Genomic DNA, 13,009 nt, shown 5'->3' with positions numbered 1-13,009 from the left:
TTACTCTGGAACATTAAGGGAATAAACAATTTTTGCACCCAAATTTTACCACTTTGGGTATAATATAAAAATCACACCTTTGGTGTGGAGTTAAATTTACCAGTCAGTTGTGGGAATTGAAAAGCACTTCTCTAGGATGCACAGAAAATTTAGTTAAAGAGCATTCCTTTTTCAGGCAAAACCAAAATCCCTTATCACTGCCATGACCTTTTCCTGAAATGATAAAGACAGCTGCCAGTGGATGTGGGCTGAGAAAGGCTGGCCTTTTCTTGTATGAGGTTTACCATGGCAGAGACACATAGGCATGTGACCCAGTAATGAGCAGGCTTCCAGGACTAAGAAGTGTTCTTGTGTGAGGGCAAAGCTGCTCTCTGTGACTCGTCATCCCATGACTGGGTTGACTATAGAGGCTCTTATTCTGATGTTTTGCATGACCCTCTCTCTGAAATTTACAATTCTTTGAAGCTTCTGCACCAAGCTTAAGCTGCAGTCACCCTCTCTTCCCACATCTGACATTGCCCGAGGCCTTGCCAAACGTGGGCTCTCAGTAATAACTGGCAGCAATGGCGGAGTGAGAACATTTGAGGAGACCAACAAGTCCACCTAGACAACCGGGAATTTTCTGGTTAATTCTTTGCGTTGTGCCTTAGATTTGGTTAGATACAGTCTTTTTCTTTAAGTTCTAGAAAGCTTTTTACTGGGGACAAGGTGGGGAGGATGGGAGAAGGATACAACCACATGGTAAAATCTGTTGCCGTGGTCTAGAAAGGCAGATAAGTCTTTTGAGTAGGGAACACTAAAAAGGATAAAATATAATTTGTGTAAAACTTACACCTATTTGATTTATTATAAAATGGGTTTTGGCTCTTACCTACATCTTGAAAAATACCTTCTAGGCATTTGTGGTGTCATGGACAAGGTGGGAGTCATGGGAATGTTCTGAGCTGGGAAATTAGGAGGGATGTTGTCTACATCACATTTTCCAAAGAAGAAAATTCCATTCTTTCCTAATCTAATAAATGATCACGGCCCCCCTTTCTTCTTGTTAGGACTGTAAGAAATGATGACTAGTGTCTAATGAGTTTTAACACCATTCTAGGTGCTTTAGGTGTATACATTAATTATTATCCTTTTAAAAATTCTGCAAAGTAAGTCCTATTAGGATCCTCATTTTCCAGAGGGGGAAGTGAGGCACCAAGGGGTCCTCTGCCTCCCAGCTGTTGAATGGCAAAGGCCGGTCTGAACACACATGGTCTGGCCCTGGAGGCTTCTTTCAACCAGCCAATACCTTGCCTCTTAAGTTACTTTCTAACATGGGTTAACATGGGGGCACCTGGGTGGCTCAGTCTGTTAAGCCTCTGCCTTTGGCTCAGGTCATGATCCCAGGGTCCAGGGACTGAGCCCCAAGTCAGGCTCCCTGCTCAGTGGGGAGTCTGTTTCTCCTGCTCCCTCTGCCCCTCCCCCACCTATCCCCAGCTCGAGTGTGCTTTCTCTCTCTCTCAAATAAATACATAAAATCATTAAAAAAAAAAAAATGGGTTAGCATGTTCCTGGCTGCATTAAAGTACAAACCAAAAATCTGTAACTTATAAAGGTTCAGTATGCTGCTCTCATATTGGAAAACATCACAAACTTCTTAACATCACTTGTAAAACAATTTACTTGACTTATAGGACTTATTTGATGTTACCTTTATTTTTTTAATTTATTTTTTATTTTTTGAGAGAGAGAGAACATGAACAGGGGTAGGGGCAGAGGGAAAGAGAGAGAGAGAATCCCAAGCAGGCTCCATGCCCAGTGTGGAGCCCAACACAGGGCTTGATCTTACAACCCTGAGATTACGACCTGAACCGAAATCAAGAGTTGGATGCTTAACTGACTGAGCCACCCAGGGTCCCCTGATATTACCTTTAAATGAGTTTTTTTGATATTGAAAAACATCCATTGACTCAGTATTTACTTTTCTCCTTCCAGACATAAAGCACAAAACTGAGTATGCACAGAGTCTGTGGGGGAAAAAAATCTCTCTGATAAGAGGTAGGATATGTACAGAAATCATAAAATGAAAATAAGTGCCATCAGAGAAAAGCAAATAAAGAGCTATGGGAATTCAGGGAAGAAAAGCTGCCCGATTTAATGGCCCGAAACTCCAAAGAATGTCCCATCTTCTTGAGTATCCATTATAATAGCTACTGTGTCTAAACTATGATGAAATCTTTGAAGACATAAAGAGCAGCTATTATTAATTAGAGAAGAATTAGAGAGCTATTGTTAATTAGAGAGAATTAGAGAAGCTATAATAATTTAGCATTTCTTGGTCATGAAGTAAGATTAATTGAACTTCAGTAAAAATTTATCCCACTTAAAATACTATGACTACTCTTTTCTGACAAACCATGTTCCTCATTTCCCTGAAAATATTGTTAAAATCTAATCCCTAATGAAAGCAGTGCCTAGCACAGTGTCTTGTACTAACAGGAACTTAATAAGTACATATTAATTTGTTTGAAGACTACTTAATTAAACCAGCCTTTAGCACTTGAGTGCACATTTGAACATAGCTCTATTATATCATTCTCAATAGTTACTCTCTGTTGTTTTCATCATACTTGATTCATCCTTCCATTCATTCATTAATTTAGTCATTCAACAAACATTTTTTTCAGAAGTAGTAATCTGGATTGATGCTTTTATTTCTTTATGATTTGAACAATTTATTGGAGTGTGGTGCCACTCACCAAAATGGAAACCACAGGATGAAGGACAGTTGAGGAGAAGGGGGATAGATGATGAGTTCAGTTGGGGCATGATGAGTTTGAGTGGAAGGTGCCTGTTTGACATCCCAGTGAGGAATACAATAAGCAGCCAGATGTGTGGGTCTGAATATGGAGAGAGAGAAAGAGAGATATCCAGGCTAAATAGAAAAGAGAGTCATCAAGCACCATGGGTGGGAGTTAAAGCCATGGAAAAGTTGTTCTTAACCTCAGGGGTAAGGACCCTTTGAGGTCTTCCAGTTGTTTCAGTATGTCCATAATTATAAGCAGTAATATAATATATGCATAATTATATTCAGTAATCCCATAATTATATGCAACAAGTCCTCCCCCTGGAATGTATTTCTCCAAGAGGTTCATGACTCCGGAAAGGCTAAGAATGATAGGTGAAAAGAGAAGGTTCAGGAAGGATCGTTGGGGATCTCCAAAATAAGAAGTGGAGGAAGAATAGCAAAGAAAGGAAAGCCAGAAAGTTTAAAAGCAAACTAGGAATGAGTCACTCAAGTCAAAAGATGAGACAGTTGGAAGGAAGGAGTAGCCAATAGTGCCCCTGTTGCAGAAAGGTCAAAAGACATAAGGACTGAAAGGTCCTTATCTTACTTGCAAATTCCCTTAAGGTGGTTCTGTTGCAGTGAATATTCAGTAAAGGTTTACAGAAAAATTAAATCCATTAAATAATTTGAGAGGAGTGAAGAAAATTAATCAAATTCTATGCCAATGGCAGATTTAATTAGGTTTGCCTTTACATCAACGAATGAAAGACATATGCAATTAGACAATGGCACTTTATTAGGTCATTTTATAAAGTCTCTTTTAAGTGATGAACTGAATCAGTCTCCCAAATAACTAGAACCAGCTTTATACACAGGTGAAGTAGGCAGCCACTTCCAAGGAGTAACTAAATAGATCTATGTCTTTGTATACTTCAGTATCCCTCCTACTGCTATCTTACAGTGCTCAAAAAAAAACCAATTATTCTGGAAGCATGTACATGTTGAATGGATTATGTCACCTAGGAGGTGGGTCACATTAACTGGCTAAAATGTTTGCAGAAATATCATTAACCCTACACGATCATGGATTGCTACCTCGAGATTAACATAATGACTTTTTACTTGCAAACCTTTTAAGTTTACAAAGATTTCATAAATACTACATTGTATCATTTAAACTAACAATCCTCCCAAGGAAGTAGTCATAGAGTCTTTTTTTGTAGGTTAAAAAAACCAAACAAACAAGTCCCTGTGTCTTTCAAGGAGATATTCTCATATATAAAGATGGTTAAAAGTAATAGACAAAAGTTTTGAACATAGTACAAATGATAGTGAGGATGATGCTAAACCCTTTCATGAGTTAAGGTATAAGCCAAAGTCCTGCAAGAAAGAGATCCCCACATACAATGATTTATACAAGATAGAAAGTAGTTTCTCTTCCAGATAACATTCAGAAGCAGGTGGGTGATTCAGGATGGATGGGCAATTCTACTCCAAGACGTCATCCAGGAGCAGGTTGCTATCCCATCCCCTGGGAGGCTGCTCTCTGGTAGAAGCTGGTTCACCAGCATCACACAGACCTTCCAGCTGGCCTGAAGAGGAATGGGAGAGAGGAGGAGGAGCATTTCCTTTGTAAAAGATGTGACCAGGAAGGTGCATACGTCACCTATGCTCACATCTCATTGGAAAGGAATTAATCAATTGGTCACACCTAGCTACAAGAAGGGCTGAGGTGTTTTTTTTTTTTTTTTTAATCTCTAATTCGGCAGCCATGAGCCCGTCTTAAACTCAGGAGATTGTACAACTAGAGAGGAGAGGAGAATAACAAATATTGGGAGATACCTGGCCGTCTATGCCAAACTCTTGCTTCGGTATTTTTACAGTCATGATCATACTTATACTGAAGATGCCAATAGGAGTTTTTGAAATGTCTATGGATTCCTAAAATGGGTTAACTGAAAAAATCTGTTCCATTTTACTTTTAATTTTGCTTATTGCCTATAGCTTATCAATTCCTAAATGCTATAAATAAATAATAGGCTCTCCTTGGAGACGTGTTTAAAAACATCATTATTTTGATCGAGCTTTGGGGAAATTTTATAGGTATGGAGGTAGCCCAGTGTATCTTTAGGACCTTCCGTATCCTTTCTCCTCTGTATAAGACGCACAGATATAATGTGTTACTGGAAATATTGCAAGGCAGCTTCCCTTGAGAGTATTTAAATCCCGTGGTGACAAGACACAACTAGTAAACAGTGAAAGCTGTACTATAGGAGTTCCCTCTTATCCATGGGGGATATGTTCCAAGACTTCCAGTAGATGCCTGAAAACCTGGATAGTACCAAACCCTATATATACTGCTTTTTCTTCTCTTGTCTTTTCTTTAAGATTTTATTTATTTATATGTGGTGTGTATGTGAGAGAGAGAGAGAGAGCCCAAGCAGGGGAGAGGCAGAGGGAGAGGGAGAAGCAGGCTCCCCTCTGAGCAAGAAGCCCGATGCGGGACTCAAGCCCATGACCCTGGGATCATGACCTGAGCCAAAGGCAGACGCTTAACAGACTGAGCCACCCAGGCGCCCCTATATACTGTTTTTCTATACATACACATACATGTGATAAAGTTTGATTTATAGATTAGGCACAGTAAAAGATTTGTAACAATAGTAATAAAATAGAACAACTTTAACAATATACTGTAATAAAAGTTATGTGAACGTAGTCTCCCTCTTTCTCTCTCAAAATATCTTATTGTCGTGCACTCATCCTTCTTTTTGTGACGTGAAAGGATGAAATGTCTACATGATGAGACGAAGGGAGGAGAATGACACAGGCACTGTGACCTAGTGTTAGGCTATTGCTGACTGTCTGACCACACGACAGAAGGAGGATCATCTGCTCTGGACACTGGTTGACCATAGGTGACTGAAACTGTAAAAGGTGAAACCACGGACAAGGGGAACTACGTATCAGTAAGTGCAGTTGCTCCTAGAACAAAAGAATGAAATATAGTAGGGGGCACCACGGTGGCTCAGTCGTTAAGCGTCTGCCTTCGGCTCAGGTCATGGTCCCAGGGTCCTGGGATCGAGCCCCGCATCGGGCTCCCTGCTCAGCAGGAAGCCTGCTTCTCCCTCTCCCACTCCCCCTGCTTGTGTTCCCTCTTTCGCTGTGTCTCTCTCTGTCAAATAAATAAATAAAATCTTCTAAAAAAAAAAAAAAGAATGCAATATAGTAGGATTAACATAAAAGTATTAGAGGGTTGTTATTTACTGTTCTTTTTTTTTTTTTTTTTTTTTTCTTTTGGAGAGGTGGAGACTGTTAGAAGTTCCTAAGAAAACTTAGTGCTTTGCAAAGTCATTTAATTCACTTAATATTAGGTTTTGGTGACAAAGCAGGGAAAGTATGAGAGAAGTCACCAAAGGAAGTGTGAATGTATGCCAGTTAAAAGGAAGTGGTTTCCTATCACTTCCATTCTTCCAGTATGCAGGGAACCTGGATTTTAGAAGCCATTTTTGTGCATTTCTGAAGTTGGTTCTTTTTTTTTTTAACTCCCAGAAATCTGATCTGTGCTTTCATTAATGGCATATTGTAGAGCTGTGCTGTTCAATAGGGTAACCACTAACCACATGTGGCTATTGAGCCCCTGAAATGTGGTTAGTTCATAAATGTAAATATACACTGGATTTCAGAGACTTATTATGAAAAAATAATGTAGGCTCTCTGATGATTTTTAACATCGGTTACATGTTTAAGTGATAATATTTTAATACATTGTGTTAAAATATATTTTGAACACTAATTTCATCTGTTTTCATTTTTTCAATGTGACTACTAAAATTTTTTAAATTACATTCTGACTCATATTACTCTTCTGTTGGACGGTGCTGCTTTAGAAGTTGCATAAGAGAAAGGATCTCTTTTTCCAGGCTTGAATTGACCTACTTTATGGCACATTGTCCTAATCCAAAGGTTGCAGAGTTTTAAACCAACAACCTCTCCACCCTATACTCTCTCATACCCCAAATCAGTGCAAGGACACACTGATGGTGTATCCAGAGTCATGGATGTTGGGTTGAAAATTTTCTAATGATGGATGTCTTACTACTCTGCATGATGATCTTTTTCATTTATGGACAATTCTAACAATCAGAAACCCTTTACAGTGGGAAGAAATTTGGCTCTCTGTACTTTCAACTTCTAAGATGTTTTCCTTTAGCATCATTAAAATAGATCTAATGCTTCTTGCCATATGAGTCTTACCATTTAATTCAACTTAAGAATTGCCACGTGCTATGTAAGGAACTGTACAGCTGTCATGCTCTCTTATCTAACCCCAGCTCAAGTCTGCTCCTCCCCAGGGCAAACAGAACAATTCCTGTTCCTCTTCCTTGTTTGACACATTTCTCGTTTGTCAATAGAAGCTCTTTTGTCAGAATATTCATTCTCCAAAACTGCAAACCAAGTGTGTGGATAAAAGCAAGAGTTATTATAAGGTGAAAATATTCACTAATAAAATGACCTCTAAAAATGTTGATCTGCACTCAACCATCCTTTTTAGTCTAACACTGGAGTCTCTAGAACACAATAGGTTCTTCCAAGATTTAAATACCAAAGGATTGAGAAGCACCAGGGGAAACTGGATGAAGCCTTTCAAAGGATGATTTTTATGATAGTGAAGCAAAATTCATATGATGTGAATTGTCTCATGCTATCAAACAATTTTTTTTTTTGTCAGGAAAGGTTTTTTTACAAACAAAAATACCACCACACTTATATGATAGGTATGGCCTATCACATGGCCCAAAGGTTAGATGAATGAATGTATCAGGGAATATCTAGGAATGTAAATTTTATAATCTGGAAAATAGGATACTGCATACTCTTGAAATTACATTTTCTTTCTCAATTCTGCATCCTACAATTTCAAAAAGAAAAATCCCAAATCAGGGCGCCTGGGTGGCTCAGTTGGTTAAGCGACTGCCTTCGGCTCAGGTCATGATCCTGGAGTCCCTGGATCGAGTCCCGCATCGGGCTCCCTGCTCAGCAGGGAGTCTGCTTCTCCCTCTGACCCTCCCCCCTCTCATGCTCTCTCTCTATCTCATTCTCTCTCTCAAATAAATAAATAAAATCTTTAAAAAAAAAAAAAAAGAAAAATCCCAAATCATTACCATTTTCTCCCTTCCCTCTTGTATCCTCTTGATGTTTTTAAGTACCTTATGATACCTTATAAGGCCTTTTTGTGATCTGAGTGGTGGCCCTCAAAAGATATGTCCATGTTTTCACCCCTGTACCCTTTGAGTGTGATCTTATTTGGATAAACGGCCTTTTCAGATGTAATTATTGGTCTCAAGGTGAGATTATCTGGGTGGCCCTAAAGCCAATGCAAGTGTCCTTATAAGAAACAGAAGAGAAGATGGAGAGGAGAAGGCCATGGGAAGACTGCAGCAGAGACTGGAGTTAGCCAGACACAGTCCCCAAAGCACCCGGAGCCACCAGAAGCTGGAAGAGGCAAGGCAGGATTTGCCCCCAGAGCTTTCAAAGGGAGCATGGCCTTGCGGACACCTTGATTTTGAACTTCTGTCTTCCAGAACTGTGAGCAAATAAATTTCTGTTGCTTTAAGCCTCCAAGTGTGTATCAGCTTGTCATGGCAGCCTTGGGAAACCAATACAGCCTTGCTTGTGATAAAAAGCCTTAATTTATAAACTAGCTGAGGAAAGGGGAAGGAACTAGTCAACTTTCATTCTTTACTTTTGACCCAGGTAACCATTATACTTTTCCTTGGAATGCAGGTTGGACTGAAGGGATGAGTAACATGTCAGCCCTAAATCATATTTTGGTAATTTAAGCAAGTTATTTTGTCTCCTTGGGTCTAAGTTTGCCCACTCCTAATATAAAAATTGTAAATTCAATCAGGACATCCCAAACTCACATCTTGAGGAATTCTGTTTTGGAGGATGGGAACAGGTGTACCCCTCAATATCCTCCCCCATAGTCAGAGACTGCGGGTGGATAATATTCTTTGTTCAAATAAATTGAGAAAGTGCTGGGCTGGATGTATGCTATGTGACCTCACCCCCTAGCTATGCTGATTTAAACCAGGGGGTCTTTGCTGGTTCTTAGAAATGGGGGATAAGTAAACTCAGGGCTATGAAGTAGTGACAGTCCCTGCTATGTACAGAAAAGTAGAGAAGGCTACACTGCAAATTAATGAGAATCCAGCAGATGTGCCAAGAGAAGCAAAAATGGGAGACCAGGTGGCCTCAGAGATGGAGAAAGATGGAGCAATGATCTCCCAATGAATTTTGGTTTCTTTGGTTTCCAGAAGATACTTGTATGACTTGTAAACTCTCCTCTTTTTGCCTAAGCTGGTTTCAGTAGGGTTTTGCTACTTGCCTCCAAATAGCATTGACTGAGACAGGAAGATTAACACTTGGTAACTAACATATTGGTACATCTCAAATACAGAAAGAAGGGCGTCTGACTGGCTCACTCAAAAGTGCATGTGACTCTTGATCTCTGGGTCATGGGTTCAAGCCCCACGTTGGGTATAGGGATTACTAAAAAAATAAATAAATAAACTTAAATTATGTATAAAATATATATACACATATATAATATGCTTATATATGTGTATATATAAAAATATATATACTTATATATATATCCACAAAAATACAGAGAGAGGAGAAAAGTACTGTGAAACAAATCTAAGCTAAAGGCCTAAGGATGGGAGTTAAAAGCCCAGGTAAATAACAGAAGAGAAGAAAATGAATTTTACAATTTCTTTTTTTTTTAAAGATTTTATTTATTTATTTGACAGAGAGAGACAGCGAGAGAGGGAACACAAGCAGGGGGAGTGGGAGAGGGAGAAGCAGGCCCCCCGCAGAGTAGGGAGCCTGACGCGGGGCTCGATCCCAGGACCCTGGGATCATGACCCGCCAGAAGGCAGACGCTTAACGATGGAGCTACTCAGGCACCCGGAATTTTACAATTTCACAATTAACTTCATCACTTACATCTTAGCAGTAGTTTAGTTAGTAAGAGGTAAGCATAAAATTTAGTGCGTTATCCCTGTTCTCAAGGCTTTTACTATAATCCTGCTAATTCTGAACTAATATTTTTCCCAAATAGATTCTTTTTTTTAAAGATTTTATTTATTTATTTGAGAGAGAGAGAGAGAGTGAGTGAGAGAGGGAGCACAAGGTAGGGGGAGAGGCAGAGGGAGAGGGAGAAGGAGACTCCCCACTGAGCAGAGAGCCCGACGAGGGGCTCCATCCCAGAACTCTGGGATCATGACCTGAGCCGAAGGCAGACACTTAACTCACTGAGCCACCCAGGTGCCCCCCAAATAGATTCTTGATGACAGCTGTGTAAAGTTTATAAAGGGTCACTGGTTTTAAATAAGTGGAACAAAATTACTACTTCCATGATAATTATTACATAACTAGGAGTGAAAAAATATTTAAATGAGTGTCTCTCTCATTTTTATGGGTTTACTAAATTTTAAAGAGTGATTATGAGATTGTCTTGTTCATGTAGATGTGTTTAAATGTTTTGTGTTCATGTATTTAATCTCATCCCCTTAATGGAGTCTATCAACTTTATCTTCAGGTGATTTTTACCCACTGAGAGAGTTTCCATCTGTGGTTTTGATCTAGAAACCACTATTTTTCAGAGAATCAAAAAGGACACATTTACACATCAAAGGATATTCAGGCTTTTCAGACTTCAAATAATAACCATACGCTGTGTTTTCATAGTGCGTCATGTTGTGCTTTAATGAGTGTGATCTCTTTCGTATTTGGAATTTCTTAAGGCCTATCAAGCAAGCAGTAATGGGCTTAAATAAATTCAGTTGTCTTTCATGTTAGACCTCTTGGGGGGATTCCTCAGTACTACATGACTGAAAATAGAAACTGGATGTTCCTAACTCCCCAGTAGGCAGTCCGTTAGATCTTGCTGTGCTCAGGTGTCTGGCCCTCCGTGGTGGGAAGAAAGTGCCGGCAAGGTGGTCTGGCAGATGCCAGGGAACCAACATAGGAATTATGGGGAAGAAGATTTGAGTCGAGATCACAACTCCAAAGAAGCAGCAGAGCCCTTCAGAACATTACTCATCAAATGGTTACTTTAGGGGCTAATTTTAACTTGGCAAAGGTTTCTAGTGACTTTTTCCCTTGTGTTTATGTATCATTCCCAATTATACACTGTTGTTAATGGGCCTATGGATAGGAGTAAATGCACCCAAAGCATCCCTTAACATATGGGGTTCTAGAAAAACAGGATCCTTTTGCACAATTTAAATTAAAATTTAAAATATTTTTAAATATTCACATTTTTCTGATTTTGATAGTAACACATCTTCATTGTGGAACCTGGGGGGCAGGGTGAAGGATACAAAAGACAACAATAAACATTTAAAATCTCATCAGCACAAGCCACTGTTTCCATTTCTGCAAAATTTCTTCCAGGCTTTTTTGCCTATGCATATATATTTAATCTTCTTGAGATTTTTTTTTCTTTAATTCAAAACCATGGCTAAGCCTTCTCCACATTATTGCAAACTATTTGTAAACAATTCTTTCCATGGTTGGTACACCCATATACGCTGAAAATAAAATAGCTCAGCAGAAAGATTTAAATGGCTCTGCTTGGTGTTTTGAAATTCAGTGCAGCAGAGTTTGGAGACCTGCAGAGGGAGAGGACAGTTCTCTCCTCCTTGAGTTGAGAGGAGAAAGGAGGAGGAGAAACGTCCTTCCTGCAGTTTAAATGGAGACTAAATCCGCTTTATTACCTGAGCGACATAGGCTATAGCTTCTACATGTGCTCATGGTATGAAGCCTTGCCAGGCACAAGTCACATTTCCAAATGGTCTAAGCTACCATAGTCATGGTGGAGAGTTAGATCGTGTTGGTAAGTGTCTGGTCCTAAACATAATTTTAATGACTGTTCTATCAGTCCAGTTTCTTGGTTACCAATATTCCAGCTAATTAAAAATTTAAATATAGTCAATAATATTGTAGTAACATTGGTGACAGTGACTATACTTATCATGTGAGCACTGAGGAATGTATAGAATTGTTGAATCAATATGTTGTACACCTGCAACGAATATAATGTATGTTAATTATACCTCAACAAAAAATAAGTAAAATTTAAAAGCCATGTCACATAAAAAAAAAGAGAAGATTTGGGGTTATTTATTCTGAGAAAGGATATCAGTTGTTTGGAGATTTGAAATCTGTCCTGAGGAAAAGAGCTTAGAATATTGTATACAGCCCTGATAGAATGGGCCCCATGGGACAGGAATTATAGTTCATGACATTGGTGGAGGAAAAGTGGAGAATGAAAGAGTAAGATAGTTGCTCTCTAGCCATCAAAGCTATCTGGAAATGGAATAATCTTTAGGAGATAGTGAGCTCCCCAACCACAGTGGATGGCCACTTAGCAGGAAGGTTTATAAAGGGGAAAATGCAAGCACTATGGATGCATTTGCACTGGGTAAACATCAGGGTATCTTCAACCCTAACAGACTCTGATTTCAGGAGTATATTGAGTTTCTAGACATGCAGGGAAAACTCCCTCTCCTCCAAAAGTTATGAGCCAAAATACATGGGAAATCATTAAAAGTTTCTTGGTGATGTGTAAGTAAGTGCCCGAATCAATGTTGTTAACATGATAGCCAAAGGAATTCAGAGAAACAAGGCTTAAAATTTATGCTAGGAGCAGAATGATGTGGTCCTATGTGTTGGATAGACAGGAAAAGAAAGATTCTTGATGAGATGGTATACTACAAGATGTAGAGTAAAATTGTTGTAAGCCCCAAAATCTTTTATTTAAAATTTTAAAAGACAACCATAGATCACAACAACAATGTTCTAGCAAGAAAACTAGAAGGGCAAAATCTGATACACGTGCTTTGAAAAATGTTATATCCTGAGGATCATATTTTAATAGGAAAAGGAGAGGGGTTAGGAATATTTACATATCAGTTACCTTAGAGTTATAAGGAATAAAGATGGGATAAATGTGTTTTGTGTCAGGGAACAGAGTTTCTAGTTAATTTAACATTTTTTGTTTCATTTTGTTTTACTTTTGAGAAGGCAAAAGAACTTTCCCTCAAAGCATTGAGTGGAGTGGGTGTGTGTTTATAATTATCCCCCAAGGACTGTAACCTTTTCTGAAGACTATGATTGTTTATTATAGAAAACTGGTGTCCATTATTAGCATGCTTATTGTAGAGAATT

General features: G+C 38.9%; 1 long non-coding RNA gene across 1 annotated transcript; it reads right to left on the bottom strand.

The window, feature by feature from the left end:
* Nucleotides 1–2,675: 2,675 nt before the first annotated feature.
* Nucleotides 2,676–11,468, bottom strand: LOC118518719 (uncharacterized). Its single transcript, XR_004908849.2, has 2 exons — nucleotides 11,097–11,468; nucleotides 2,676–4,359 (listed from the first exon to the last, which is right to left on the bottom strand). It is a non-coding gene; the product is annotated as an uncharacterized LOC118518719 (long non-coding RNA).
* Between the last annotated feature and the right edge of the window lie 1,541 nt (nucleotides 11,469–13,009).

This window comes from Halichoerus grypus, chromosome 7, assembly GCF_964656455.1.
Source record: "Halichoerus grypus chromosome 7, mHalGry1.hap1.1, whole genome shotgun sequence".
NCBI lineage: Eukaryota > Metazoa > Chordata > Mammalia > Carnivora > Phocidae > Halichoerus > Halichoerus grypus.
The sequence above is the reverse complement of the archived record's forward strand: the minus strand, read 5'-3'. Positions and strand labels throughout refer to the sequence as shown.